Source organism: Oncorhynchus tshawytscha, linkage group LG03 (genome assembly GCF_018296145.1).
Source record: "Oncorhynchus tshawytscha isolate Ot180627B linkage group LG03, Otsh_v2.0, whole genome shotgun sequence".
NCBI classification, from domain to species: domain Eukaryota; kingdom Metazoa; phylum Chordata; class Actinopteri; order Salmoniformes; family Salmonidae; genus Oncorhynchus; species Oncorhynchus tshawytscha.
The window spans coordinates 48,302,054-48,328,474 of NC_056431.1; the positions used below are offsets into that span (position 1 = coordinate 48,302,054).

Consider the following 26,421-nt stretch of genomic DNA (forward strand, 5'->3'; position numbering starts at 1 on the left):
TGAGGCTGGAGGAGACCGAACTGAATCATTAGCCAGACTCTGAAAACGACCCTTGTTGCCTCGCTCCGGCCGTCTGGGACTGTGATGGGAGCCAAAGCTCACTGATGGCAAGTGACATTTGGGCTAGGCTTCAAATTAGAATCCTTCACTTGTCCCCTTCATTAGATGTCCGATTAGTAGAGATAAAAGGATATGAGTTGAAGACTGGAGGGGAATTGATGAGAATGGCTGATTCAGAGTAGCCGTTAGGTATGCGTTGCCAGTGGTGGTCTGACGGACTCCATTCCCATCGTAACCTTGTCCCACTTTACCAGAACTCTGATTGCCCCATTTCACAGAAATTAGATGCATAGTATTCAGGGGAAACTAAATACAAGTGGCCCCACTCTACCAATTACGACACAGTTCGCACACACTTAGCATAAAAATAATTTGCTAACAGTCCCCTAAGGTATCATATGGGAAAATGGAATAGGCGCAATTACCAGTGAACTATTAGCAAATAAAGCCAAGCTCGTAACGCTATAGAATAATCTATGACAGGGATAATAACCAATTCATCAGCCAGCCAGAGGACGATTGAGGAAACAAACACACCTGGAGACACAGACATGAGCATAAAAATGCTGACAGAGGCACAAGACAAAAACAGCAAACCTCTACACTTCTAAATGGCTTATGAGCTGATTGAGCACTTACTAGTAGAATTGCAAAAATTACAGAAGAAAAATAGTAAGCGCACTCCTACCAGACAATGTAATAATATTCAGAGTTGCAAAAGATCTGCATATTCCGCGCCCCATTAGACTCAACAACTTTTCCGGTGTGAAAAAAGCCACCGTGTCACAAATTGACAACGCCATTGAAGGAGAGAGAGGGAGACTGTCTTACTGTTGCATGCATTTCCCTCCTGGTCCAAGCATGGCACAGCGAGTAAGGTTTTAGAGAGGGACTGAGCAGCTTCGGTCCGAGTGTCGTGGTGCTATTCAGCACACATCAAAAGATCTCAGCAGGGGTTCAAGCACACCGCTTCCTTCCCCCTCACCATCCTAAGGGAAAAAGCCCTTTGGGAAAGAAACAACGTCGCAGCAGCACAAATAACAATATTTTCAAAGTGGAAGTTAATGGGACTATGGCCAAATACAACCGTGGTGCAAAAACCTCACAAAGCTCCAGACAGCTAATCATATTCCTCCTTTTTCGAACGCAAAGCTTGTGAACTTCTAGAAAAGCCGCAGCATTTCCCCGGCAAACTCTGCTCTCTCACTGCAAATTGCTGAATACTACAGCCCCGCTCAAACAGTCTCAGGTTTATTTCTCTATGTACGAAGACAAGACCCACTTACACAGGGTGCTCATATATTGGACATTGTTCTGGTAGGTACTTGTACCTCTCGAGCGGAGCATGCACAGCACATATCACTCACCTGCCACATTGTAGCCACCATTATTTCCATTGGTCAGGGGTTTAGTTTCCATAGTACCAGAGGCTGCATTGGCTGTGAAAGTTGCTGCTCAGAGAATTGTCCCCGAGACAGCCCCCTTCTTTCTTCCTTTCTTCCTCTCTTTGCAGCGCTATCTCGCTCTGTCTGTGCCGGGCTGCCTAAGTGCCAGAGCCCATGGTTGGGTTGAGACTCTCACTCCGAAGCCTCGGAGACGGAGCCAAATCAACGACTGGGCTGTATGATGTCAGAGCCGGGCTCAGCCACTCAGGTGGCTCGGCTGAGCTCGCTGCACGTCACTGGCTAAATTGAGCTCTTTATTAGCGATACAGCCCGAGCCCACGGCGTTGAGAGGAGCCATGGGATGTTTACCTACCCCACCCATCCCTCCCACTTCATAACCAACCCCCTGCAATAAAATCACAACCCAACCAGAGTGTGTGTGTAGGTGTTTGTGTAGGAGTGAGTGTGTGGGAAAGGTGGGGGTATGTTGGACCACAGTATATGCCTTACAGAGGAATAGTGTAAAGAGGTAGTGCGATGTAAAGAAAGCTTGAGAGAATTCTACTGTCTAGGTGTATTTGATTGATTGACCGTAGCAGTCAATTAAGGGGGAGAAACATCTCATTTGAATAAAAGGTTGACCCGTCTCTTCTGCAAGTCTTTTAGTGAACAAAACATGTTTCTAAAGAGATAGTTACGACAAGAAAAAATATTTGATGCATTATGCATTAGTGATGAAGAATTGTTTATCAAGGAATGCTTGGCCTAATCAACCAAATAGGACAACATACAGATGCTCAGGCTAACCCATGGCTGCGCCCTTGCCCAGTCATGTGAAATCCAAAGACTAGGGCCTAATTAATTAATTTAAATGGACTTATATGATTTCCTTATATGAACTGTAACGCATTAAAATCATTGAAATTGTTGGCTATTGCGGTTATATTCCTGTTCAGTATAGTTCTGTACGATGGCGAGGGGTGGGGTCGATAAACCAGGACGATTCTCCAACGTTTAAATCTCCAGTTAGAGAACATTTTGGCTTCACAGTAGACCGCAACGGCAATGGAAAGAGTGGGTATGTTGCCACTTCTCAATGAGAATAGCCTACGCAGCTGCCAACACCTCAAACATGTTGACACATTTACACCAACATCACCCACATGTACATTGTACCGCAATTACCTCAACATCGGTGCCCCCGCACATTGACTCTGTACCGGTACGCCCTGTATATAGCCCCGCTATTGATATTTACTGCTGTTCTTTAACTATTTCTTATTCTTATCTCTTACTTACATTTTTTTTTTTTTGGGGGGATATTTTCTTAAAACTGCATTGTTGGTTAAAACTTCTTATGGCTGCAGGGGCAGTATTGAGTAGCTTGGATGAAAGGTGCCCAGAGTAAACGGCCTGCTCCTCAGTCTCAGTTGCTGATATATGCATTTTATTATTAGTATTGGATAGAAAACACTCTGAAGTTTCTAAAACTGTTTGAATGATGTATGTGAGTATAACATAACTCATATGGCAGGCAAAAACCTGAGAAGAAATCCAGACAGGAAGTGAGAAATCTGAGGTTGGTCGATTTTCAATCCAGGCCCTATTGAATTCAAATTGGGATATGGATGAAGTTGCACTTTCTAGGGCTTCCACTAGATGTCAACCGTCTTTAGAAACTTGAATGAGCCATCTACTGTGTTGTGGGCCTGAATAAGAGCTGAATGAGTCAGGTTACTGCCAGAGAGCCATTTCCTGGTCAGGCGCATTCTACATGATATCGACCTGCGTTTCATTGCTTCTCTAGACACAAAGGAATTCTCCGGTTGGAACTTTATTGAAGATTTATGATAACAACACCCTAAAGATGGATTCTATACTTAGTTTGAAATATTTCTTCGACCTGTAATATAACTTTTTGAAGTTTTTTGACTGACGTTCGGCTGGACCTGCATGAGCGTTTGGATATGTGTACCTAACGCGCTAACAAACGTAGCGACTTGGACATAAATAATGGACATTATTGAACATATCAAGCATTTACTGTGGAACTAGGATTCCTGGGAGTGCATACTGATGAAGATCATCAAAGGGAATATTTCAAATGTGATTTCTGGTTTCTGTTGACCCCGACATGGCAGAAAATGTTATTTATTTTCTGAGCGCCGTCTCAGATTATTGCATGGTTTACTTTTTCCGTCAAGTTTTTTTTTTAAATCTGACACAGCGGTTGCATTAAGGAGAGGTATATCGATAATTCCATGTGTATAACTTGTATTATCATCTACATTTATGATGAGTATTTCTGTTGAATCGATGTGGCTATGCAAAATCACTGGATGTTTTTGGAACTAGTGAACGTAACGCGCCAATGTAAACTCAGATTGTTTTATATAAATATGAACTTTATCAAACAAAACATACATGTATTGTGAAACATGAAGTCCTATGAGTGTCATCTGATGAAGATCATCAAAGGTTAGTGATTCATTTTATCTCTGTTTCTGCTTTTTGTGACTCCTCTCTTTGGCTGGAAAAATGGCTGTGTTTTTTTTGTGGCTTGGTGGTGACCTAACATAATCGTTTGTGGTGCTTTCGCTGTAAAGCCTATTTGAAATCGGACATTGTGGTGGGATTAACAACAAGATTACCTTTAAAACGGTATAAGATACATGTATGTTTGAGGAATTTTAATTATGAGATTTCTGTTGTTTTGAATTTGGCGCCCTGCACTTTCACTGGCTGTTGTCATATCATTCCGTTAACGGGATTGCAGCCCTAAGAAGTTAAGGGCTTGTAAGTAAGCATTTCTGTTGTATTTGGCGCATGTGGCGGCAGATAGCCTAGTGGTTAGAGCGTTGGACTAGTAACCGAAAGGTTGCAAGACTTAATCTGACAAGGTAAAAAAAATCTGTTGTTCTGCCCATGAACAAGGCAGTTAACCCACTATTCCTAGGCCATCATTGAAAATAAGAATGTGTTCTTAACTGACTTGCCTAGTTAAATAAAAGGTTTTTAAAAATTAAAAGACCAAAAAAATTGACAAATAAAATTCGATTTGAGTATACCTATCAGTCAAGCAAGACGGTAAGGCGAAGAAAAAAAAACTCTCCTACACCTCTGCATTCAGAAATAACAAGAGCGATAGTTATGTTAATAGCTGGGGATATGCGCCCATTCTCAGTGGTTGAGAAGGGTACCGGATTTCAGCACCTCGTAAAAGTGCTATAGCTACATTATTAACTTTGCCCTCTCCAACCCATTTGAGAAAACGGTTAGTACCAGCTCTATATAAGCAAGCTAAAGCCAAAGTTGTCAATGAACTGGCCAATGCACCCTGTGTTGCAATGACAACAGATGGAAGGAGCTCAAGGGCTACAGAGATAGCCCATCACATTACCTCGGAGTGGGAAATTAGAAGTAACCTGCTACAGACATTGGTGCGCATGTTTTTCTCTTTGTAAGAAAACATGGCATAGGCCTATATAATGTCTGAGCCATTTTTACATATTGATTTCATACACAATGTACTGTGTTTTAATGTTACAGAGTAATCGTGTATTCATTTCAGAAAATACAAAGTGTTGGTATTCCTGATTGTGCTCTCATCAGGCATTATATGACTCATGATCATATATGGAATCAGGAATACCAACACCTTGTATTTTCTGAAATAAACAAAAATTAACTACAGTACCAAAACCGAACAGTTACCCCAAAACAACAATACTACTGAACCGTGGGTTTGGTGAACCTTTACATACCTACTAAACAAGTAATTAAAATCTAGATGGTATTAAAATAAACAATAGCATTTCTCTCAAGGATAGGGCACAGGCAGCGAAATCCTTTCTTAGCCCTCTGCCATTGATCTACGTGGGGTCCTCACAACCCCCCCGGGCAAACACACCAACACCTAAAAAAAACATCCAATAAACAATTACTGCACATGAGTGCGGCACCCTGCTTCTACTGTAAACAAATGTGATTCTCACACCTTCAGAATTATACAGTTCTAGCAGGGAATGAATGCTTACTTCCTCCATCCTCCCCCAATAATATACTACAGATCCCTGTCAAGCAACCATCAGGAGTCTGTGTTCATTAAATGTGTTGACATTATACTGCAACGATGTGGGGAGTTGAGCCCAAAGTGATGGTGTTTGGCAATAACAGACGCTTTGAATGCCTCAGTAAGAAGCAGATGAGAAAGTTTGAGACAATTGGAGGGAGAGGGAAAGTTAGTATAAAAAAAATGTAAGTATTTGTTTTTGCAACCATTTCCCTGAAACCTTGTTGCATTATCCCTGGCAGGCTCGAGTCCTAGATTAAAACATGTCCCTGGGTGTCGCTGACCATATTCATATTTGATGATAGCTCCTGATATGATTGAAACTGCAAGTGCACACACCTTCCCTAAACTGTAGGAAAAATATAATTTGGCTATGGCTTAAATTATCTTGAAAGATAAATTATGCTGAAAGAGAGAAGAGGCTACTCCTGTATATCCAACCCATTAGACTTTACTCTGTAGTTGGAAGAAAACTGCACCCCTGAAACCTGTGCGGACAAACAATTATTTCAGAGAAATAATGACATAAGGTATAATTAACTAAATTGGTCAAATAGCCTGTTTTTTTAAGCATCACACCATTGAGCTGCAAAGTTTCACTGTCACCTCTGGGTGGACGACTATAAGTGGAGGTGGAGGGATATAGTTGTCATCGCTCTTGAGTGCTAGAGCAGGTCTGGTATGACGAACTGTGACAAGCTCACAGGGCTATTTGCATACACACAAACAGGCTACACAAGTACACACACAAGCTATACTTACGCACAAACAGACACACACGCTCACAGCATGGTGCGGTGGTGATGGAAAAATCTAGGCACACAGGTGCTGGTGCCCTCAGCATTTCATACTTCACCAGTGATTGGAAGAAATTGAGTTACATACCGCAATATTATTTTTGGCAATATTATATTGATATTTTTGATACTATTTCCTCATGCTCTCGTGTCTTTCTGTAGCCGACATATAGTGAGCAATATGTTTGTAATATCAAATCTTAATATATATAGAATCTCAACACATTGTTTTGGCACCTAAGAATTGTGATATCGTATTGTGAGTATCTGGCAATTCCCAGCCCTTCAGCTGAATAGATTGGTTAACAAAATACCTCTGGAAGATAAAATCCACCCGGTGCACTACACAACACACCCCTGGCAAATAAGGTAGTTCCTTTCACCGCTGTAATTGGAGAATATTCACTCATACTAATTAACTGAATGCATTGCAAAGCAAGCTGGGGTTCGAAATGGATTCAGATTAGGGCTGGCGATATGACCAAAATATCATATTACAATATTTCTCACATTTTTTACAGTATTTTATGTTTTTGAATAATAAAAGTTGGACATTTGCTTTATGAGTAGCGCTTGTCCCTAGGGTGGCAACACATACATTCTAAGTGATTTCAAAATGGGGCTTTCTATTCTGATAGTTTTATACTGTTCATTAAACTTCAACCAAAAATGTTTTTCAGCATTATCAATTTCATGCACTCATTTCAGACCACACTGCCACTTAGGGCAGTACGGATGGGCAAAACATCTAGACCTTATTTTAACTAAATATTGCAATTTGACTTGTGATTTAGATCAAAACACTTAAGCTGTTGGAAACTGTTGGAATCATGGAAATATAACGATTATTCTCATAAGTGGGCACCACCTAATGTGAGATTAGCATTAGCGGCTTACATAATTTGGCCACAAACTAGCTGTTTATAGACAGTAACAAACAAACAGTGCAATTATAGAATGCTTGTGGATTTAAATTAAGGAGCAAAGTGGAAACAGCATCGTCGTCATCATTTTGTTGCATGTGCCCCATTGACCATGCAGACTGAACGCAAGTGTTCTCGTGGTCAAGTAACATCTGCGATCCTTGAGTTTGAGTGACAGGGGACGGGCTAGGTCTGTGTGGAAAGCGGCAGGGAGAGGAGAGAGACGACAAAGTAAACTATAAAAATGGACATTACACGTGGCTGAGTAAGGCATCACATTTAAACAAACCAAAACATAGAAATAAGGTTATAGAAGGTAAAGTAAAAACCTAAACCGGTCCTTGCATCAATACCGGTATATAGTCAAATTGTATACTTCCCAGCCCTAATTCAGATTAGCACTGATTTAGTTCAAACTGACAAGTGTGGTAGTGGTAGTGGAGACAATGTATTTACAAAGAGCAACCAACCCATGAGTGACTAATTATAGTAGTGCAATACATCCTGCAGTCAATTTAACATGAGGAACATACAGGTAACTGTAAAATTTAAGGAAACACCAACATAAGTGTCTTAATAGGGCACTGGGCCTTCATGAGCCAGAACAGCATCAATGCACTTTGGCATACATTCTACAAGTGTCTGCAACTCTATTGGAGGGATGGGACACCATTTTTTCAAACAAGAAATTCCCTAATGTTATGTTTTGTTGATGGTGGTGGATGGGGGTATTGTCATCCTATGCAGGGATAGCCATGGGAGCCAAATCAATAGCCAAAATGGCCTGCTGTAAGGGTGGATGGTAGGCCCCTTACTTAATCTGGTGAGCAAGGAGAGGCAGGAAGCAGAAGATCCCGTACACGGTATTTATTTAAGGCTCTTGGAGCAGGTGCAGGTATTTACAAAAATCTATAAATCATCCAACAAGATGGTGGACCAGGCTCAAAGTAAATAATAAACTGAAACTAGCCAAATTAATATAAAGATGGAAGATCAAACAACTCTACAGTAACAGTTGAGATACTATAACCTGTACGATACAGAAATATATATAGAATACTTTTAAAGAGCTGGACTAGAGCAGAAACTCTCCCCCCCAATTAGTAATGGAGTGTTCCTTCTTAATGAGCAGACCATGGCCACGCCAAACATTTGTGGAGACAAATCTCACACAAAAAAATGTGTAAGTAATGCTTCAGACTAGCAACAAAGTTTATTAGTTATCTAATTTAAAGATTTGAAATTATTTGGACTATATCAAAACACATGAAACATGTAACTTAACCAAAACAAATGTTTGGTGAGATGACGAAGCAATTATATATATATATCGCTGTGTATACTGTGAAATGGCACCAGTGAGAAACGGAGTATACAACCCACACAAGTGGCTCAGGTAGTGCAGCTCATCCAGGATGGCACATCAATGCGAGCTGTGGCAAGAAGGTTTGCTGTGTCTGTCAGCATAGTGTCCAGGGCATGGAGGCGCTACCAGGAGACAGGCCAGTACATCAGGAGACGTGGAGGAGGCCGTAGGAGGGCAACAACCCAGCAGCAGCACCGCTACCTCTGCCTTTGTGCACAGCCCTCCATGTGCTCGCCAGAGGTAGCCTGACTGCCATTAGGTACCGAGATGAGATGATCCTCAGACCCCTTGTGAGACCATATGCTGGTGCGGTTGGCCCTGGGTTCCTCCTAATGCAAGACAATGTGGCTGGAGTGTGTCAGCAGTTCTTGCAAGAGGAAGGCATTGATGCTATGGACTGGCCCACCCGTTCCCCAGACCTGAATCCAATTGAGCACATCTGGGACATCATGTCTCACTCAATCCACCAACGCCACGTTGCACCACAGACTGTCCAGGAGTTGGCGGATGCTTTAGTCCGGGTCTGGGAGGAGATCCCTCAGGAGACCATCCGCCACCTCATCAGGAGCATGCCCAGGCGTTGTGGGGAGGTCATACAGGCACGTGGAGGCCACACACACTACGGAGCCTCATTTTGACTTGTTTTAAGGACATTACGTCAAAGTTGGATCAGCCTGTAGTGTGGATTTCCACTTTAATTTTGAGTGTGACTCCAAATCCAGACCTCCATGGGTTGATACATTTGATTTCCATTGATCATTTTTGTGTGATTTTGTTGTCAGCACATTCAACTATGTAAAGAAAAAAGTAATTAATAAGAATATTTCATTCATTCAGATCTAGGATGTGTTATTTTAGTGTTGCCTTTATTTTTTGAGCAGTGTATATACAGTGGGGCAAAAAGTATTTAGTCAGCCACCAATTGTGCAAGTTCTCCCACTTAAAAAGATGAGGCCTGTAATTTTCATCATAGGTACACTTCAAATATGACAGACAAAATGAGAAAAAAAAATCCAGAAAATCACATTGTAGGATTTTTAATGAATTTATTTGCAAATTATGGTGGAAAATAAGTATTTGGTCAATAACAAAAGTTTATCTCAATAAATGTTTTCTGTAAGTCTTCACAATGTTTTCACACACTGTTGCTGGTATTTTGGCCCATTCCTCCATGCAGATCTCCTCTACAGCAGTGATGTTTTGGGGCTTTTGCTGGGCAACACGGACTTTCAACTCCCTCCAAAGATATTCTATGGGGTTGAGATCTGGAGACTGGCTAGGCCACTCCAGGACCTTGAAATGCTTCTTACGAAGCCACTCCTTCGTTGCCCGGGCGGTGTGTTTGGGATCATTGTCATGCTGAAAAACCCAGCCACGTTTCATCTTCAATGCCCTTGCTGATGGAAGGAGGTTTTCACTCAAAATCTCACGATACATGGCCCCATTCATTCTTTCCTTTACACGGATCAGTCGTCCTGGTCCCTTTGCAGAAAAACAGCCCCAAAGCATGATGTTTCCACCCCCATGCTTCACAGTAGGTATAGTGTACTTTGGATGCAACTCAGCATTCTTTGTCCTCCAAACACGACGAGTTGAGTTTTTACCAAAAAGTTATATTTTGTTTTCATCTGACCATATGACATTCTCCCAATCTTCTTCGGGATCAACCAAATGCTCTCTTGCAAACTTCAGACGGGCCTGGACATGTACTGGCTTAAGCAGGGGGGCACGTCTAGCACTGCAGGATTTGAGTCCCTGGCGGCGTAGTGTGTTACTGATGGTAGGCTTTGTTACTTTCGTCCAAGCTCTCTGCAGGTCATTCACTAGGTCCCCCCGTGTGGTTCTGGGATTTTTGCTCACCGTTCTTGTGATCATTTTGACCCCACGGGGTGAGATCTTGCGTGGAGCCCCAGATCGAGGGAGATTATCAGTGGTCTTGTATGTCTTCCATTTCCTAATAATTGCTCCCACAGTTGATTTCTTCAAACCAAGCTGCTTACCTATTGCAGATTCAGTCTTCCCAGCCTGGTGCAGGTCTACAATTTTGTTTCTGGTGTCCTTTGACAGCTCTTTGGTCTTGGCCATAGTGGAGTTTGGAGTGTGACTGTTTGAGGTTGTGGACAGGTGTCTTTTATACTGATAACAAGTTCAAACAGGTGCCATTAATACAGGTAACAAGTGGAGGACAGAGGAGCCTCTTAAAGAAGAAGTTACAGGTCTGTGAGAGCCAGAAATCTTGTTTGTTTGTAGGTGACCAAATACTTATTTTCCACCATAATTTGCAAATAAATTCATTAATCCTACAATGTGATTTTCTGGATTATTTTCATTCTCATTTTGTCTGTCATAGTTGAAGTGTACCTATGATGACAATTACAGGCCTCTCTCATCTTTTTAAGTGGGAGAACTTGCACAATTGTTGGCTGACTAAATACTTTTTTGCCCCACTGTATATATATATTTGATATTTTATTTTTTTCTAGGCGTTATGATTTCTGTTTCAGCGTTTCATGTCTGTACGCTACTCGTGTTTCTTGTTTTGTTCCTTGTGTTATTTATTATTAACATCACTCCCTGTACTTGCTTCCCAACGTACAGGTTACAGGCTCCTTCACTTCGGCTGTGTCTGACAAAGTTACTTGAGGTCAAATCCTTGCTTTCGTTCTTGTTTCTATCAATTCTTTTCAAATCTCATTTTGGGAGTGAAACATGGATGGAAGAAGCAAGGACTTGACGCCAGCAAGTAAAGTTTTCAGACACAACCTTGGAGTTGACCAGAGAGACAATAAGTGGAAGAAATAGACAAAACAAATGCCATTTTTTCATCCAGGCTCCGCCATCTAATTGCCCCTCGCCTTCTTTCACCCAGATGAAAATTGTCCCCCTCTCCGTTATTCAATTAGAAAGAACATATGTCACGGGCAACTCAGCATTGGCAAATTATAATCCTTCTGACCATAAATCAGAAGTAGCGTCACTGCACTGCTAATTACAGACACTCCAGAGGTTCAGAGTCAACCACACCGTGCCACCCTACTTCAAAATAATTAATGGACGGACACTATGCACACTCACTGGTTCATCAGGATTCTATAATCCCATGGAAAGAACAAGAACATTAAAGAACAAGAACATTTGGGGGAAATAAACGGCTGGAAAATTGTGAGTCATTCTTGATAGAGGGTCACTTATAATGGCCAACAGTAACACAATCACAATGCTTCCTGGACCCCGACCTATCAACCCATTTCCCAAGATGTCTACAGTGACAACTGGATGTTTTGAGGTCCAACAAAATAAATTGAATAATATTCAGGCGTGCATGCACACACACACACACAATCAAAGTGATAGAAACTTCATCTCTCAAATGCCAACCCAACACTTAAATAGCAGACGTCTTGCCTTTTTGTGGTTAATAAATCCAATGTGAAACGTGATCAACTAGCATTGAAAAAGTTACTTGATTGTTCTCCAATTAAAATCTCTCTCTGAATCACACCTGTAACATCAGTAGCTACAGTAGAATATGCATACTTCGGGGGGAGGGGCAGGTGGCCTATACACACACACACACACACACACACAGGCAAAGATGTTAGGCTGGTAGTCTCTGGAATAAGTTTGAGAGACAGTGAGGGCTGTTGCATTTTTTGTGGGACTGAAAAATCCAAGAACGTTAAAGAAAGTTATTAACTGGTTTCCATGCTTTAAAAATAGCAGTGCTGTTCCGGAACATTATAGTCCACTTTCGTTCTCGGTTCTGTTCCTCACATATATTTTCCAGTTTTCGCTACCGTTCCCTGAACTGGTTCCAACCCCAGTTGAGAAAATGATTTACATTTTTGGAAATTGGGTTAAAAAAATATTCACATGCATAATAAAGAGATACTGTATGTGATCATTTACAAGTTTAAATTAAAATCTGTTTGGGCTTCTTGCAGTCAACAAATGATTTGTTTTTATGTTCCGGCCTGACCATGCCCTCAAGAAGAAGAAGAAAATGTCCCACAGCTGAATCAAGTCGAGATTACCTTGGGTTATTGGCTCAGCAGGATATATACATTTTTCTTTGATGGTCGTTCCGAGGCAAAATATCTTGCATTACTTTGCAGTGATTTACAATGTTAAGAAGAGCATACCTTTTGCCAACCAGACAAGTCAGATTCCAATGGCAGGGTTTTTCATGCCCATTTGTACAGTTATAAAATGCATTGTATATCTATTATATTACATTGCTCCCCACAGTGATATGCTGCTGGCCATTATTCTGTATACTTTCACAGTGAAAAGCCCAATCAAAAACAGAAAAGAGGTCTCATTGAAGTGACTAGATCAAAATCCTCCCAATTGACGTCAATCCAAATTACACAGGGGAGTGGGTCTTCAACATCAAGCCATTTCAAGTATGAGTTTTGGAATGAGGGGGTTCTTCTAAGCAATAAATGCACTTTAAGTGACTTGGCAGAGCTGAATGCGCTGGCTCAGCTTGGGAAAGGAGAGCAAACGGAGAGGCAGATCTAACAATGTTGTCACACCCACTATTCCCAGTGTCTCCTTTTCACAGAGATTTTGAGATTGAGCCATTAACAGATGGTATTCTCAATACAAAGCAGTAAAATCAAACGTTTTATCATTTGACTCCATCCAAAACATTTAATGAGGACAGACCACCAGCCAACTATATTCCTGCCTGCCTTCTGTAGTTTAATAAGCTGTTCTCAGGTCCATTCTTCCACTGCCCATGCAATGGATCCACCATCAGATGTGGAGGTTTGTGGCTGGCCTGGTCAGGTGGTGGAGGTTTGTGGGTTTATGAAAAGGAGGAGAGGAACTGGAGAAGGCGTGTCAGGGAGCCCTAATCTCCCTATAAAAAAGGTTTCAATATTAAACGACTGATAACACCTGCAGGCTATTCAGCACTGCAGTTTTCAGGCACATTGCACTCTGGATTTATGAGTATCAATTTCCACGTTTGGCAAATATGGTTTCCCGGGAAAAGGGCAGAGAGCGAGAGGGTTCCTGAATAACTGAATGCTGAACAGCAGTCTGTCCAATACGCACTCGACAGCCACCACTATGCACCCAAACTGTAACAAAGGATACTAAAGTAGCCCGTCACTCATGTCTTTCCAGCACTATAGCTGGAAAAACTGAGGAAAAACTAATCTGTCAAATAATTATAGCTTGTCCTATGATTTCACAGTGCAGTTGTCTTTTTGATTCTTTCACATGCAAAAAATAGTCCCCGGCATTCAGCTTGGAAACACCTGGCACGGGGCTTGTGAGACAACACTTCCAAACCGCTCGACCAATTCATTTGCATAATAAAGAAAGCGTAATGGCAGCGTTTACCAATTAAGCCTCAAATTGCAATTTGCTCCCAAGAAAGAGGACGAGGGAGAAAAAATAAGAGGGAGGAGATAGAAGTGACAAATGCGTTTATTAAAAATTTTCCCCAAGGACATACTGATTCCTGCACATTCTAGGAAGGCAAAAAAAATAAAAATAAAAAACTTTCTAATGAGGTCCCTTGGCGTGTAGGGAGAGGGAGAGCCTTCCCGCTCTCCCGCTTTCTCTCCTCCCTCTCTCTCTCTCATTCCCTCTTTCTCCCCCTCTCTAACATGACAGACCTCCTGTGGACACGGTTCTATCCTTAGAGCACAGGCAGAAACCGGGGCTGCACAGACACTATAGGTTCCGCATATGTCAGACGGTGACACGTCCTCACACCGTGAAATGCTTGTGCCGAGACAAGAGGGCTGGTGGTGGTGGAGGGGCAGCAGTGCGAGCACGTAATGGATTCTGACAGCCCAAACCAACGTTAGCGTACATTAGATTTCCAGTGCGCTCTAGACAATAGAATAATATTGGTCTAAACTTTGATTGGCTGGGTCAATTCAGGCAACTCACAATTATTGCATGTCAACAACGGCATACAACTGCAAAGTTGTAAATTCCTTTAAACAATGAAAATTCTGTGTTTGCAGAACACAGGTCTGGGGTGGTTTGTGATGGCAAACCTTGATCCTCAAATGCCGACCTCTGGTACACATCTATTGATCTGAAGAGCACGGTTTCCTCTGGGCTTTTTATAGGACACCGTGTTTCTTAGCAACCGTTACATCATTGTTTTTCTTTACCCAAGCCGGCGGAGCAAAGCCCTAAAATGATTATGCGACTCCAGACAGTTTCCCAAGCCCAGACTTCATAAACAAACACAGCATATTAATGCAGGAGGCGACAGATCACTGCTCACATTTATTGATTCCCAGAGCGGCAGGCAGGCAGTATGATGCACATATCCAGATTGGCATCTTCATACACACACAGTGCAGAGCGTCAGTCTCCTCCACAGTTGCTTAAGGTAATAATCTCCATGCAACCCCCCCCAGTGATTGACCTTTTCTATTGAATAGGTATACAGAGCAGCAGAGAATCCACTCCAGGGAAAGGGCAACAGTGTTTGTAGAGCAATATTAAACCCCTATAAGGACCAAACGGCAACGTTTCTCTACATCGCTCCTGCTCTATCCACAATCTGCAAATATGTGTGAGAAAAATTGCTAGGGGAGAAAAAACTAATTAGAAACACATGGGACAGATCCGTAGCAATTAGAGGCGAGCTCGTCAGCTGTGAACCTCTACCTGCAACAGTGGCTCTGCAGCTCTGCCGTGCAGAGATGACAGGGTGAGCTTTCAGCACAACTGACGCTCTGTCTGCCCGCCTGATCTCCCTCTATCCCCTTCTTCCCCGCTCTCTGGCGGCCCTGAGCGTCGGTGGAAAATATGCAGGACTACGGGCAACCACAGAATATTTCTCCGGGGGGCGTGGAAGAAAAAGCGGATAAGTGGGGTTTCGACGGGCATATGTTCTTCCTAGGTCAACCCTCGTCCTACTAGTCGACCTCTACCTTGATTTTACAGAACCAGGTGCTGGTGGATTAGAGGGAGGGAGAAACATCAAAGGGGAGGGTATCGTTCAAGCCCAGGCGAAGGACTACCAGACGGCAAAACAAAAATAGATTACCGTCTGGCGAGAGCAAAAGTTTACAAAAACGGGTTTCCACCCTGGCTTTCAGTGCTTTATCGCTTGTATGTTGCACTTGCAAGCTTGCTTACAGGGAACTGAATGCAATATAAATACCTGACATTGTCCGGGAGATGTCCTCATGCTGTGTAGAATGATATACATCGCTAGCCAGCCATCGCAGGTTATTCCATAATTTTGTGGCAATTTAATTGGCTCTGGGACACTTTTCTGATGACGGACAACTCCGGATTTGGAGAGCATTCAAACAATGAGAAAGACTGATCAGAGTCTAATGGCTTAAAAGAAAGCACTTGCGTCACTGCAAAGGTGGATAGATGAAACTGCTGTCTGCCTGCCTCAAAGGAAAAGCTCCAACAAATCTTGAGAGTCAGGTATTTCACATTTGGGTGTTTTCCAAATAGGACATTATATGTCTTTTTGGGCAGGAGTACCAGCACCTCAAATTGTCTTCTGCTTGCGCTACTGCATCGCCATAGAATATTAGCTCAAAATGATTGAGTTCCTGCACACAAAGTCAACTACTGGCCTAGACATGCATACACTATCAAATAGAATTCATAGCAAGCAGTAGGGATGGAGTGGGACGAAAGGTATATACACTACATGACGAACAATATGTGGACACGTGCTCGTCGAAACATCTCATTCAAAAATCATTGGCATTAATATGGAGTTGGTCCCCCTTTGCTGCTATAACAGCCTCCACTCTTCTGGGAAGAACATTCCACTAGATCAGTGGTTCCCAAACTTTTTATAGTCCCGTACCCCTTCAAACATTCAACCTCCAGCTGCATACCCCCTCTAGCACCAGGGTCAAAGCAATCTCAAATGTTGTTTTTTGCCATCATTGTAAGCCTGCCACCCACACACTATATGATACATTTATTAAACATAAGAACGAGTGTGAGTTTGTCACTTCCCACGAGCCAGGTTGTGACAAAGAGCTCTTATAGGACCAGGACACAAATTAAAATAATCAATAATTCTGCACTTTATATAACCATCTTACATATAAAGCCTTATTTGTTAATCAAAATTAATTAATCGTGGTTGCAAAGGGAATCAGTGTATTAACAGCGCAATTTGCCAAGGCAGAATACTCGGAGCGCAACCTGATCCAGAAATCTGTCAGCGGCTTCTGATTAAATAAAAAATTTCACAGAACCGCTTGTTGCAATTTCGATGAGGCTCTCTTGTTCAGATATCGGTAAGTGGACTGGAGGCAGGGCATGAAAGGGATAAGAATCCAGGTGTTTGTGTCATCCGTTTCGGGAAAGTACCTGCGTAATTGCGCACCCAGCTCACTCAGGTGCTTCGCTATATCACATTTGATATTGTCCGAAAGCTTGAGTTCATTTGCACACAAATAAATCATACAATGATGGAAAGACCTGTGTGTTGTCCTTGTTAATGCAGACACAAGAGCTCCAACTTCTTAATCATAGCTTCAATTGTGTCCCGCACAATGAATATAGTTGTGAAGAGTCCCTGTAATCCTAGATTCAGATCATTCAGGCGAGAAAAAACATCCCCAGTCGTGTGAGAAACTCGTCATCATGCAAGCGGTCAGACAAGTGAAAATTATGGTCAGTAAAGAAAACTAAGCTCATCTCTCAATTAAAACAAAATGTGTCAATACTTTGCCCCTTGATAATCAGCGCACTTTTTTTTACCCCCTTTTTTCTCCCCAATTTCATGGAATCCAATTGGTAGTAGATACAGTCTTGTCTCATCGCTGCAACTCCCGTACGGACTCGGGAGAGGAGAAGGTCGAGAGCCATGCGTCCTCCAAAACACAACCCAACCTAGCCGCACTGCTTCTTGAAACAACGCACATCCAACCCGGAAGCCAGCCGCACCAATGTGTCGGAGGAAACACCGTACACCTAGCGACCTGGTCAGCGTGCACTGCGCCCAGCCCGTCACAGGAGTCACGCGATGAGACAAGGATATCCTTGCCGGCCAAACCCTCCCTAACCCGGACGACGCTGGGCCAATTGTGCGTCGCCCCATGGACCTCCCGGACGCGGCCGGGTGCGACAGAGCCTGGGCTCGAACCCAGAATCTCTGGTGGCACTGCGATGCGCCACCTGGAAGGCATCAGCGCACTTCTGTATGTTGTAAAAGCGGTACATGGTCGCTGGCCATATCGTTGCATAGTGCAGAAAATATACAAGAGTTCAGGGGCCTTGCTTTAACCAAGTTAACCATTTTCACTGTAGTGTCCAAAACTTCTTTCAAGCTGTCAGGCATTCACTTGGCAGCAAGAGCCTCTCGGTGGATGCTGCAGTATACCCAAGTGGCGTCGGGAGCAACTGCTTGCACGCGAGTTACCACTCCACTATGTCTCCCTGTCATGGCTTTTATGCCATCAATACAGATAACAACATAAGCAGCAGCTACGTATGGCTACATATGGACCGTTAGTGGAATTCCCGCAAGACAGTAACGGTTAATGTGATTCGATGTCAATTATTTGACTAGGCTACCTGTATGTGACATTGTGTTGTCATTTCGCTGAACACTAGATGGTTTAATTTTATTTTTGGAGGTGAAACGAGGCTACTCAGGCGAGAAAAAAATATTGCGGGCTGCTGGAGCATTCTGTGGCACGTTATCTATTTGTCAGCCATTTGTTTTTGTTCATGCAAGTTATTGCTAGTTTGACCACCAGAAGGCATCTTTGAGAAGCATTTGATAGTCTTCCATATTTGGCATTTTATTAGGATCCCCATTAGCTGTCGCAAAAGCAGCAGCTACTCTTCCTGGGGTCCACACAAAACATAATACAGAATGATATAATACAGAACATCATTAGACAAGAACAGCTCACCATACATTTTTAAAAAGGCACATGTAGCCTACATATCAATGCATACACACAAACTATATAGGTCAAATAGGGGTGAGGTGTTGCTTTATCTGTTTTTTTGAAAATCAGGTTTGCAGTTTATTTGAGCAATATGAGATGGAAGGAAGTTCTATGCAATAAGGGCTCTATATAATACTGTATGTGTTCTTGAATTTGTTTTGGATTTGAAACTATGAAAATACCCCTGATGGAATGTCTGGTGGGATAAGTGTGTGTGTCAGAGCTGTGTGTAAATTGACTATGCAAACAATTTGGGATATTAACTTCTTTGGGATAGGGGGCAGCATTTTCACTTTTGGATGAATAGTGTGCCCAGAGTGAACTGCCTCCTAACTCAGTCCCAGATGCTAATATATGCATATTATTATTAGTATTGGATAGAAAACACTCTGAAGTTTCTAAAACTGTTTGAATGATGTCTGTGAGTACGGCAGGCAAAAACTTGAGAAAAAAATCGAAACAGGAAGTGGGAAATCTGAGGTTTGTAGTTTTTGAACTCAGACCCAATCGAATTCACAGTGGGATATGGGTTATTTTGCACTTACTAAGGCTTCCACTAGATGTCAACCGTCTTTAGAATGTTGTTTCAGGCTTCAGGCTTCTCATGTGAAGGGGGCCAGATGGGAGCTGTTTGACTAAGGGGTCTGCCGGCAGCCTCGTACTCTGTCACGCGCATTTCACATGAGAGGGATCTTTCGTTCCATTGCTTTTCTACAGACAATGGAATTCTCCAGTTGGAACATTATTGAATTTTTTTTATAAAAACATCCTAAAGATTAATTCTATACTTAGTTTGACAAGTTTCTTCGACCTGTAATATAATTTTTTGACTTTTCGTCCGACTGGACCTGAACGCGATTTTGGATTTGTTTACCAAACGCCCTAACAAAAGAAGATATTTGGACATAAATGATGGACATTATCGAACAAAACAAACATTTATTGTGGAACTGTGATTGCTGTGATTGCATTCTGATGAAGATCATCAAAGGTAAGTGAATATTTGTAATGCTATTTAAGACTAATGCTGACTGCGCAACATGGCAGATATTTATTTGGGCTATTTGGGCTCAAGGCGCCGTTCTCAGATTATGCTTTTTCTGTAATGTTTTTTTGAATTCTGACACAGCGGTTGCATTAAGGAGAAGTTTATCTAAAGTTCCATGCATAACACTTTAATTTTCATCAACATTTATAATGAGTATTTCTGTGAATTCATGTGGCTCTCTGCAATATCACTGCATGTTTTGGAACTACTGAACATAACATGCCAATGTAAAATAAGATATTTGGATATAAATGTGAACTTTACCGAACAAAACATACATGTATTGTGTAACATGAAGTCCTGTGAGTGTCATCTGATGAAGATCATCAAAGGTTAGTGATTAATTTGATCTCTATTTGTGCTTTTTATGACTCCTCTCTTTCGCTGTAAAAATGGCTGGGTTTTTCTGTGAGTTTGTGGTGACCTAACATAATTATTTGTGGAGCTTTCACTGTAAAGCATTTTTTAAATAAGACACTGTGGCTGGATTAACGAGAATTGTATCTTTCAAATGGTGCCTAATACTTGTATGTTTGAGAAATTTGATTTCTGAAATTTCTGTTGATTTTTATTTGGCGCCCTGCAATTTTACTGGCTGTTGGCGAGGGGTTTCGCGGTTAACTGACTTGCTTCGTTAAATAAAAGGTTACACTAAGAGCATAACATTTCTGCACCCTAATTTTCCCTATGCTTGCCTCAGAGCAGCGCAAAACGGTGCTAAAATAGTTGTAGGCTTTTGCTTCTAACCTCATTATGCTCTTTAAATAAATAAGACCCACACCTTTTTAACAGCACATTAACTCAACACTTGTGAGACTCATTTCGCCTATGGTAGGCCTACAGTATATCGAAAAATATTTTTTTCACTGATAATTAATAATTACATTTAGAGGATTGGAGGACTCTAAATTAATAGATTTCCATTAGATATTCTCAGATATTCTCACAGATCCTACGGGGCTTTCATAAAATTATAAATTCATTAATAATAATAGCTTTGTTTAAAAATTAACAATATTTGAACTTTTGTTTTCATTTAACTTAGAGCGAGAAAAAGGCTATTCTTGAACATGGGGTTTCGCACTCATTTGTAAATAAAGTCAGTTTGTTATTTAGAATGTTTTATTTATTTAGAAACCAAACTAGATTATTTTGCAGACATCACTTGCTTATATTCATGAAGATGATAAAGGCAATCTAATCTCCTAACATCACGGCATGACATCACTCTAATTACAGTCAGAAGACAGTTGAAGAAACTAGCATGGACTTATGGAAAGGCTCAGTAAGAAATGTTATATATATTTTTTTTTATTATCAGAACACTAACCGTGTGTTCACTTGTTTTGAACTGTTCTGTAGTTTCGACCCAATAATTTATCTGACAAACAAAGCATCAAACATGGCCCTTGAGCAATTTGCTCAAAATCGTTACAGAAAAAAAGGAAGAAGATCAAGCAACCCGAGTCCCAAGCATCTGCTCAAACTCCATGTGTGGGGGGGGGGTAATATCTCGCCAGGGACCAGGCCCATATTTGATTTTTTGACATAAATTACTGTAGCATACACCTCACGGACTGTTATGTGTTCCACAATAATTCACTCTTGCTTCCTTTTTCAGGTATCATCCTTGAGATTTCTTTGAGGAAGAAATCAAGAGATCTCTGACATAGGGTCCAGCATAAGTATTTCTGGGTACACACAGTTTATTTCAAGGTAGAATTATAGCAATATTTTGTTAGGTTTAGGCCTATTTACATGTATAGTTATATTATTGTACCTCATTTTGGTTGTTAGGCTAAATGTATTTTTTTCTTCTCCAAATGCAGACAATGACCCAAAACACACTACCACCCGGGTTTGCATTGCAAATGAGGGCATAAACTGGGTCAAGATGCCAGCAGAGACAGTAGACCTTTTTGTTGTAAAATAAAGCTTAAATGAAAAATAAATAAAATACCTACAACACCTTCGGTAGGCCTACAGTATATATAAAATATATATATATATAATTCTCTCTACATGTAGGTCTCATGATTTAAACCCGATCTAACTTGTTTGGCATCAACTGAAAACATTAATCAGTAACTCTGCCAAGCCAACAGGAAAAGATTAACTGGTCAAAGCCATCAAGATGTTGTGGCTAGAGAAATTGACGATACAACAATGGAACAAATACATTGATCATCTCAGCAAGGTTTTACCTGTGGTCGTGGAGCTGGGTGGAAGTGCGACTAAAATGTAGTTAATTAAACATCTGCATTTGAATGTCTTTTTTCTCTTTATTTTATTAACGAAAGCATAAAAGATGTTGAAGAAATACTGTACTGCTGTTTTGAGTTAGAAATGTAACACTTTAGAGTACTTAAAACCTCTTAGGGATGATGCGGCATTTAGTTCCTGTGAAGGAACCTAAATCCATGCAATTTCAGAGCGCCACCTGTAGTACTCGATAAAACTCAAACTTTCATTAAAACACACATGCAAGGTACTCAATTAAAGCTACACTCGTTGTGAATCTAGCCAACATGTCAGATTTGTAAAATGCTTTTCGGCGAAAGCATGAGAAGCTATTATCTGATAGCATGCACCCCCCGAAATACCTGAACGAGACCTAAACAAAAGATTTAGCTGTAGCCGGCGCTACCCAAAACGCAGAAATAAAATATAAAACATTCATTACCTTTGACGAGCTTCTTTGTTGGCACTCCTATAAGTCCCATAAACATCAGAATTGGGTCTTTTTCCCGATTCAATCCGTCATTGTACACCCAAAATGTCATTTTATGAAGGCCAGTCTGATCCAGGAAAATTCAGGTTTACAACACGCAACGTCACTTTTTAAAATTACAAAAGTTGCCTATAAACTTTTACAATTCACTTCAAACTACTTTTGTAAACCAACTTTAGGTATTAATAAACGTTAATAATCGATCAAATTGATCACGGGGCGATCTGTATTCGATAGCAGCAAGTCTTGAAATCATCGTCCATTTTTCCACTTTCATAACATCCTCCAGTGCGCCCCAAGACAGGAAGTGCCTATACGTCATCTCACCAAGGATAAACCAGCCATGAAATGCCAGTACTGGCGACATCGTGTGGAAGCTGTAGGCGTTGTAATGGGAACCTCATTTATTTTCTATCGCCTTAGACAATACATTGACTGGCGGATGAATATTTTTTTTGTGTTTTTGGTGAACAGATTTCCCTGGGATTTTTACTCCTAAACACGTTCTGTTATAGCCACAGACACGATTTAACCAGTCTTAGAGACTTCAGAGTGTTTTCTATACACACATACTTATCATATGCATATACTATATTCCTGGCAGGAGTAGCAGGACGTTGAAATGTTGCGCGATTTTTTACAAAAAGCTGCGAAAATTCGCATCATCCCTAACAGGTTTTAAGCATCGAATAAATTACGAGTTGAGGGACTTCCAAAACAGTAGCCGGGTTATAAAAAAAGTATATTGTCCTGCTAATAGGAAACATTTGCATGATGGGCTACACCTGCTACAGTTGTGATGTCTTCACTATTATTCTACAATGTAGAAAATAGTAAACATATAGAAAAATCCTGGAATGAGTAGGTGTCCCCAAACGTTTGACTAGTAATTAATTAGTTAGATTAATACCATGGTGTTTATATTCCATGTAACACAAAAAACCCTCGGTTTCTGTTAGGATGGAATGGAAAATATGGCTCTGTACAACGTGAAGGTTAAAAGTAAAGTACTGGGCTATTTAGCTAAAGAATCCCTGTGTCGCGCAGACGGGAGACCGGTTGTAATTGTAAGTAGGCCTAATAAATAAAAATCTGACTTCTATTAGGCCGTTAAGCCTCATAACTGGATGAGGTAGGCAAAGTTATTTTATATATGTCTAGGCTCCGAAGAAAGACTCCAATTAAGCCCTCTTGTTGTTTGTAAAGTCTAATTAAAATTAAGATTAATGTTGAAATGAATTGCTCGACTGGTGTAGGTTCTCTCTTTGTTGGTGTGCAACACTCGCATAACAAGTTCGCTATATTTTTCAGCACCAGCCACTGTTCAGCTCCTATTTATTGTGCTATGGTTGCCGCCAGTTGTTTTTTTTAAATTAAACTTTATTTATTTAACTAGGCAAGTCCGATAAGAACAAATTCTTATTTGGAATGAAAGCTCACCCCGGCCAAACACGGATAACGCTGGGCCAATTGTGCGCCCCCACATGGCACTCCCAATCACGGTCAGATGTGATACAGCCTGAATTCGACCCAGGGACTGTAGTTAAGCCTCTTGCACCGAGATGCAGTGCCTTAGACCACTGCTCCACTCGGGAACCATGAGAAATTATGTGTGTGTGTGTGTATGTATGTATGTATGTATGTATGTATGTATGTATGTATGTATGTATGTATGTATGTATGTATGTATGTGCAGTGGGGAGAACAAGTATTTGCTACACTACCGATTTTGCAGGTTTGCCTACTTACAAAGCATGTAGAGGTCTGTAATTTTTTTATCATAGGCACACGTCATCTGTGAGACACGGAATCTAAAACAAAATCCAGAAAATCACATTGTATGATTTTTAAGTAATTAATTTGCATTTTATTGCATGATATAAGTATTTGATACATCAGAAAAACAGAACTTAATATTTGGTACAGAAACCTGTTTGCAATTACAGAGATCATACGTTTCCTGTAGTTCTTGACCAGGTTTGAACACACTTCACAGGTGATCTGTTGTTGCTCCTAGACGTTGCCACGACTTTTGTAAATATAGTGTACACTGACAATAATAATTTTAAACAACATTTTATTTGGCAGATGTATTTCAGGTCACTCAAGGACATCTTAAATAAAGTGTTGTTCAAAAAATATTTAATTTAGGCCTAGGCTTATGTAATCAATTTGAATAATAATTTCAAAATAATGGTTGGTTTCTGGCTAGGGGTGTGAACGTTTAAATAATGTTTGAAAAAATTCTTAAAAGAAAAAAATCCTTGAGTGATGATTACCAACATCATAGCATACGTATCGATGAATCATTGTGACATATGAAATACGAGTGATAGTTATTACACATTGATTACACTATGTAAAAAATGAACGAACGCATTAAATGATTGTCACGTCATAGGTCCTGTCACATGTCCTGATTGGTCAACAAGCTTATTTGACACGTCAAATAGTGTTATTTGACATGTATCTTTTTTGACACGCAAAAGATCCAAACGGTGTTCCATACAAATCCTGGTTGAGAATGAAACGACTGAACAAATGAACAACAAAACAGAACAGCAAGTAAGTAGAAGAAATAAGTTGTGATTATGTTTTACTGGTAATGGGGACAAACGTAAATGCCAACAAAATAACTTTTTGGTCAGTGTGGTGTGTAACCTTTATTTAACTAGGCAAGTCATTTAAGAAAAAATTATTATTTCCAATGACGGTCCGGACAATGCTGGGCCAATTGTGTGCCCTATTGGACTCCCAATCACAGCTGGATGTGATACAGCCTGGATTCGAACCAGGGACTGTTGTTACACTTCTTGCACTGCGATGCAGTGCCTTAGACCTCTGCATCCATGTGTGTATGTTAACTGTACTATAATGCTTAAAATGCCGCTAAAATGTTAAATATCGGTATCACTTTTTTTTTGGCAAGGAAAATATCAGTTATCGCCATCGACCAAAAATGTCATATCGGTGCATCACTAGTCTGAATACACTGTATATGAAAATAGGGTATTTACATTGACAGTAAATACATGATCCTATAACTTTCGAGAATTTAATTTAATTGGATATAGAACTTTGCCCTATGCTTCTTTGCCCATGCACTATAGTTGGGCCCTATAGGCTATTGATCATTTAATTGATATCCCACAATACATTCTAGGCGCAGTTGAACTCCCGCGCCCAGCAGAGAATGGAACTCGGCTTGCATTTTGACTCAGTGATTTTGACTAAGAAAAGGTTGGTGACCACTGTTCTAGTCTATATAGGCTATGGCTGCCTATTGTGATATATTACTGTTATATTAGGGCATTATGTCCTAGTCTCAGTCTAATTATAGGCCTATGATTTATTATGTGTAGCCCTGTGTGAATCACGTTTTAAATGCAAGAGTCACGGATTTTATGTAGGCCTACAAGACTACATAAAATTTGGTCAGAAATGCGAAATCACTTTAGATAGTTAGTTGTGTGCGATTGATTACATTAGGCTGTAGGGTAGGCAGTTATGATAATTGAGTGATGATTTGAATACATTTTGGCACACCTACATTTTTGCTGGCCCTGCCATCAACAGATTGCTGCCTATGCCACTAGATTGGAGATGGGAAGACGGGAAGTTTTGATGAAAGCCACATGAAAAAGGTGAAGGTAAACTAGGGATACATACAGTGCTTTAACTTTTACACAAGGTATTGAAAATTCAGAATTCTGCCATTCACATTTCCATAAAAAAATTGAAGGAAAAGAAGACAGAGAGAGAGACGGATAGGAAAATAAATGGCAAAAAAATAAGATAAGAAAAAAAGGCAACAGGTTGTCTGTGGAGGAAAGATTGCTACGAGCTACTGTACTACAAGATCAGAACAAGGTTGTTCTGAAATGCATGTATACACATACTGTGTCATGGCTGTATTTCAGTTTCAAGACAACAGAAAGAGAATAAAAAGTTAGGACTTTATGAGCTTAACAAAAATCACTGACATTTTTTCCTATCTTAAGTGCAGGTACAAGCTCCATTTCTCTTTCCTCTGGGTTTACAGGGCCCTGCAATGCAGCAGTTTCCCTAGGAGAATTAAACTAGCAATAATCCATTCCAAACATTTGAGCTGTA

General features: G+C 40.8%; 1 protein-coding gene across 12 annotated transcripts in view; it reads right to left on the reverse strand.

Moving 5' to 3' along the window:
• Positions 1-26,421, reverse strand: part of LOC112237713 (R3H domain-containing protein 1-like) — a 67,369-nt gene that overhangs the window by 31,422 nt on the left and 9,526 nt on the right. For 2 of the 12 annotated variants that reach the window (XM_024406322.2, XM_024406330.2), the window contains exon 1: positions 1,428-1,650. The exons of the other annotated variants lie outside the window; for them this stretch is intronic. The gene's annotated coding sequence lies outside the window, so the exon portion shown is untranslated. Of the gene's footprint in view, positions 1-1,427; positions 1,651-26,421 lie in introns of those variants that run through there. 12 annotated transcript variants of the gene reach the window in all.